General features: G+C 43.2%; 1 pseudogene; it reads right to left on the reverse strand.

The window, feature by feature from the left end:
* Positions 1 to 4,147: 4,147 nt before the first annotated feature.
* Positions 4,148 to 5,579, reverse strand: LOC120855144 (annotated as a pseudogene).

Genomic DNA, 5,579 nt, shown 5'->3' on the forward strand with positions numbered 1-5,579 from the left:
CAAAGACAAGGGAACAACTGGGACAGTCACAGTGGGAACGGTGCTGGGGCACTGTCCTCACAAGCAAGTTCCTTGGCTCCATTAGCTGCCCACCCTCCTGTTTTCTGGTCTGGTTCTCCTGCTTTCTTTTCAATCCTGGGATCCATCCAGTGTCCTTCTAATAAATTTCATTCCAGAGTGAGTGTAGTTACATGCACCCAAAAACTCTGGTGTAGTAAGAACAATGCCCGTTTTACAGAAGAGGAAATTAATCTGGATTGGAATTTATTTACTTGACCAAGACTCTAACAGACTAGACTTTGAGCTCTTTGAGGATAGAGACTCTGGCTGATTCACCTCTGTGTCATCACCCTCCTGAACAGAGTCTGGCAATGAGCAGAAACTTCGTGCATATTTTGGAAAATGGGAAGGAGGAAAGGAAAGGAAGGAGAAAACAGAAGGAGGGTGGAAACCAAAACATAAAAGGAAGAACAAGGGAAAGCAGAACTCCCCACCACCACCCCACAGCCCTGTGAGTTCAGGCCAACTGTCAGCCTTTTTCAGATTCGTTTTCAAAGACTTCAGGAAGCAGATGAAGTTTCTAGAACTGCACACCCCAAAATGGCATAATCCCAACCCTTCCCCCACCTGAAAGGACAGCAGAGTGTAAAGAAGAAAGGACAGGTTTGGGAGTCAGATTTGGAATTTACCCACCTGCTGGGTATATGACCTCGGAACAAACCTTAGTGTCCTGATCCAAGGATAAGCATGTGCATCTGTGATTTTAAGAGATGAGAACTGCACCCAGAGCAAGGGGCTGGGATTTCATGGTGAACAGACACAGAGACCTTGCTCCCCTGGAGCTTACAGACTCGTAGTGGTTGTGTTGAGGAGAACAAGAATTAATAAAATGAGTAGACAACTAAATGGAAAATTAGAATTGTGTTAGCACTACCTAGGTGAAATATACAGTCTATCAGGGAAATCAATGATAGTTTACAATGGGAGAATTTGATCTAGTCCAGAAGATTGAAAAGGGTCCAGGGAAATAGGAAAGATGAATTAGAGGTCTAGCAGACTACACAGAATATGCCATGGTTAAATGATGAGGAAGAATATGGCAAGTTTGAGGGGGAAAAAATAAATAAAAGACCAAAAGACTTTTTTTTGTAAAAAAAAAAAACTTTTTATTTTATATTGGCGTATAGCCAATTAACAATGCTGTGATAGTTTCAGGTACGCAGCAAAGGGCCTCAGCCAAACACATATATGTATCCACCCTCTGCTAAACTTCCCTCTCATCCAGGCTGCCACATAACATTAAGCAGAGTTCTGTGTGCCATACCGTAGGACCCTGCTGGTTATCCATTTTAAATATAGCCATATGTACATGTCAATCCCAAACTTCCTAACTATCCCTTCCCCACATCCATCCTCCACCTCCAGCTACCATAAGTTCATTCTCTAAGTCTGTGAGTCTGTTTCTGTTTTGTAAATAAGTTCATTTGTATCATTTCTTTTTAGTTTCCACATATAAGGGTTGTCATACAATATTTCTCCTTCTCTGACTTACTTCACTCAGTATGACAATCTCTAGGTATATCCATGTTGCTGCAAATGGTATTATTTCATTCTTTTTAACAGCTGAGTAATATGAACTGGACATGGAAAAACAGACTGGTTCCAAATAGGAAAAGGAGTACGTCAAGGCTGTATATTGTCACCCTGCTTATTTAACTTATATGCAGAGTACATCATGAGAAACGCTGGACTGGAAGAAACACAAGCTGGAATCAAGATTGCCGGGAAAAATATCAATAACCTCAGATATGCAGATGACACCACCTTTATGGCAGAAAGTGAAGAGGAGCTAAAAAGCCTCTTGATGAAAGTGAAAGAGGAGAGCGAAAAAGTTGGCTTAAAGCTCAACATTCAGAAAACGAAGATCGTCCCATCACTTCATGGGAAATAGATGGGGAAACAGTAGAAACAGTGTCAGACTTTATTTTGGGGGGCTCCAAAATCACTGCAGATGGTGATTGCAGCCATGAAATCAAAAGACGCTTACTCCTTGGAAGAAAAGTTATGACCAACCTATATAGTATATTCAAAAGCAGAGTACATTACTTTGCCTACTAAAGTCTGTCTAGTCAAGGCTATGGTTTTCCCTGTGGTCATGTATGGATATGAGAGTTGGACTGTGAAGAAGGCTGAGCGCCAAAGAATTGATGCTTTTGAACTGTGGTGTTGGGGAAGACTCTTGAGAGTCCCTTGGACTGCAGGGAGATTCAACCAGTCCATTCTGAAGATCAACCCTGGGATTTCTTTGGAAGGAATGATGCTAAAGCTGAAGCTCCAGTACTTTGGCCACCTCATGCGTAGAGTTGACTCATTGGAAAAGACTCTGATGCTGGGAGGGATTGGGGGCAGGAGGAGAAGGGGACGACAGAGGATAAGATGGCTGGATGGCATCACGGATTCGATGGACGTGAGTCTGAGTGAACTCCGGGAGTTGGTGATGGACAGGGAGGCCTGGCGTGCTGCGATTCATGGGGTCACAAAGAGTCGGACACGACTGAGCGATTGAACTGAATTGAACTGAACTGAATATTCCATGAAAATATGTGTATATGTACCACATCTTCTTTATCCATTCCTCTGCTGATGGCCATTTAGGTTGCTTCCATTGTCTTGGCTATTGGAAACAGTGCTCCAATGAACGTTGGGGTGCAAGTATCCTTTTGAACCATATTTTTCTCCAGATATATGCCCAGGAGTGGGATTACAGGGTCAGATGGTGTTGTAGTCATGCGTTCCAGGAAACAAACTGACTCAGAAGGACAATGCAGATAGTGGAGTGCAGTTTATTACACTGGCGGGCCCAAGGCAGAGTCTCCTCTTAGCCAAGGACCCCAACCAGCATTTGTGAAAATCTTTTATACCCCATGAGTACGTGTCCGAACCCACCACCCCAAATTCCTTGAGACTTACATAAACCAAGGAAAATACAATCCCCATAACCCCATCATTCACGTGCTATGTGCTCATGTGCTCAAACAATTAGCCAATAATCAATAAACCTGAGGTTACACTCAGATAGATACAGAAAAATTTATGGCCTGTGTGGAGGAAGGGGTGATTAGTGTATGTTTTCTCTTAGGCAATCAGTAACCTAGATAACGATCTTCAAGTTTCCCCTGTCTGGAGGGGGTCTTATCCTTCTGTTGTTGTCTTCATAGGCACTAAACACAAAGTTCAGAGTCCATTGGAAAGGTGGCTGAGCATGATCAGCATGAACAGGCCTAAGATGGAGTCCAGGCCCTGTGAATTCCTTCTTTGTTGGTAGCTCTAGTTTTAGTTTTTTTAAGGAAACTTCATACTGTTCTCCATACTGGCTATACTAATTTACATTCCAACCAACAGTGTAGGAGGGTTCCCTTCTCCCCACACCCTCTCAGACATTTATTGTTTGTAGATTTTAAAATGATGTCTATTTTGACTGGTGTGAGGTGATATCTCAGTTTAGTTTTGATTTACATTTCTCTAGTAATTAGCAATGTTAAACTTCTTTTCATGTGCCTCTTAGCCCTCTGTATGTCTTCTTTGAAGAAATGTCTATTTAGATACTCTGCTCATTTTTTGATTGGGTTGTTTGTTTTGATGCTATTAAGCCTCATGAACTGTTTGTAAATTTTGGAGACTAATCCCTTGTCAGTCACATTATTTGCAAATATTTTCTCCCAATCTGTGCATTGAGAGACCAATAGACAAATAGACTCTTAAAAAAATAAAAGACATTTATTCAGCGTCATGATCAGACTATTACATTTAGCAATCAACAGCATAGGCGCCAAAAAAAAAATCTACATTAAAACCCTTTGTTGGAATGCTTTACACTTTCCACAGAACAGAAACTAAAATAACCTGTTATACAATTAGTCTCAAGTACAGTCCTTGAGTTTTTTGCCCATACACATGAGTACTGTCTAAAACATGTCTTCCTTGTAGCAGCTAGGCCCTGCCACCACTGCGCTTGGCTGAATTCACAAATCTGTTGTAACCTGTCTCTGCCACTTCTCTGGCTCTCCTCTCTGGCTTTTTTTCCTGGCAGTAAATAAAACCTTCTGCCACTGCCATATACTGCTGCTGCTGAAACCACCTTAGCCACCTTGGTTTCATACTTTGGCACAGTATTGGCATCTACCACCATCAGGGCCAGAACTTCTGCCTCCAAAGTTTCCGCCTTTCATGGGTCCAAAATTTGAAGATCGATTGTTGTAATTGCCAGAATCACTGTAGCTTCTGCCACCTCCAAAATTGTTTCCATCATTTCCAAACCCTTTATAACCATCCCCACTTGCCACCATATCTGCCACCAACAGAGCCACCTCAACCACTGAAGTTTCCTCCGTGACCAAAGTTGTCATTCCCCCCGAAACCACCTCCACGACCGCCACCAAAGTTTCCAGAACCGCTTCAGCCTCTCTGGCTGGATGAAGCACTAGCCATCTGTTGCTTAGACAGGGCTTGTCTCACTTCACAGTTGTGGCCATTCACGGTGTGGTATTTCTGAATGACAGTCTTGTCTACGGGAGTCATGATCATCCAAGGTTACAAAAGCAAAGCCTCTCTTTTTGCCACTGCCTTGGTCAGTGATGATTTCAATCACTTCAATTTTCCCAGACTTTTTTCCCATTATTTTCAAAATAATCTCCCAGGTGACGTTCTTTGGTGTCTTCTTTAATGCCACCAGCGAAAATCTTTTTCACAGTTAAGAGGGCACCAGGTCTTTGAGAACCTTCTCTTGAGACGCCCCGCTTTGGTTCCACAACTCTTGGGTCCACCTCGTGGGGCCTTGCGTTCATGGCCGCACCCGCCTCCTCCACCGTGGCATACGTAACGAACCGGAAGCCTCTGGAGCGCTTGGTGTTTGGATCCGGCATTACCACACAATGGGAAATGTGAGGGTTCCTCATTGCTCAAAATGGCTCCTCAGACTCTCTTCAGTTGTTTCAAAGCTCAGTCCTCTGATGAAGAGCTTCCGCAGCTGTTCAGGGCTCTTTGGGAGACCGTGACATAGATATGGCAGCAGTGGAGCTGGGGAAGACGTCAACGATGCTTTCTCGGCGGCATCCATAGGGGCAGAAAACCCAATAGACTCTTGAAGGGAGGCAAGATTAGAGAAACAGATAGGGAGCAGACCCTGTAAACCCTGAGATACCAGGGGAAGGATTTTGATCTCTCTCCTAAGGGCAATGGAAAGCCAGTGATGTGCTCTGAGTGGGTGAGTTAAATGATCAGATTTGCATTTTGGAAAAATAACCCTGGCAATGGGTGGAAAACAAACTGGAGGTGGATCCTAATGGACCCAGAGACTAGTTTAGGCAGCCAGTGCAGAAGTCCAGACAAGAGCTTAGACAAAAGTGGTAGCTTGGTGTGAAAGATGAGTAGACAGAGAAGTCGACGTGTTTAAGATCAAGAAGGTAAAACTGAAAAAGCTCAATCAAACTTCAAAGGGTTTTGAAATGGGTATTATTCCCATTCAGTGTGGAGGATTTTTTTGTTTTGTTTTTTGCTTGTTTGTTTTTGTTTGGTTTTAA

The sequence above is a fragment of the Oryx dammah genome, unplaced genomic scaffold (assembly GCF_014754425.2).
Source record: "Oryx dammah isolate SB20612 unplaced genomic scaffold, SCBI_Odam_1.1 HiC_scaffold_27, whole genome shotgun sequence".
In the NCBI taxonomy this organism is placed as follows: Eukaryota; Metazoa; Chordata; class Mammalia; order Artiodactyla; family Bovidae; genus Oryx; species Oryx dammah.